We start from the raw sequence: 635 nt of genomic DNA on the forward strand, positions 1-635 counted from the left end.
TGGTCGCGTCTCGTCTCCGGCGTTTACACCACCAGGACCGCGTACCTCCTACCATGTAACGCATCGTGCATCAAACTTTCACGCCTGGGTGTTACTTCCAGAGGAGGAACCTCTTTACAACAAATTTCGCGATCTTAAAATAAAAAGCATAGCTGCAAAGAGGCTACAGGCAACGCTATTTTTAATATCTCGTACGTCCAACGGCACGCGTGGGCGGTGGGTGAATGGCGGGCGACGCGCTCTGCTCCCCGCACCCCTTCCCGTGTCACTCCGGTCCCTGCACGGAAAGTTACTCTGCAAAATAAGCTGAGCTGGGAGAAGCGGGAGCGCAGGCGGTTTCTTTTCCTCCACCCTGACCCATCTAGTGCTCTCTCCTCCCACTCCCCCCGCTGGATTATTTACTCTTCTATAGAAGCTACTCCTTTTTCCCGTATTAATATTAACAAACTCTCTGTAAAAGCAAGAGGCTGATCAGATACAACTCATTTCAATTTCAAATGAGCCGGTAAAACCTAGAGAGCGAGCGAGAGGAGAAGGGAGCGAGAGAGAAATCTTCCCATTCGAGGAACCGGCTCACTCGCATTTTCTTCTCATTATTAAACGAAAGAGACTGTAAAACGTTTAGCAAGAAGGGT

The sequence above is a fragment of the Egretta garzetta genome, unplaced genomic scaffold (genome assembly GCF_000687185.1).
Source record: "Egretta garzetta isolate BGI_Z169 unplaced genomic scaffold, ASM68718v1 scaffold314, whole genome shotgun sequence".
Taxonomy (NCBI): domain Eukaryota; kingdom Metazoa; phylum Chordata; class Aves; order Pelecaniformes; family Ardeidae; genus Egretta; species Egretta garzetta.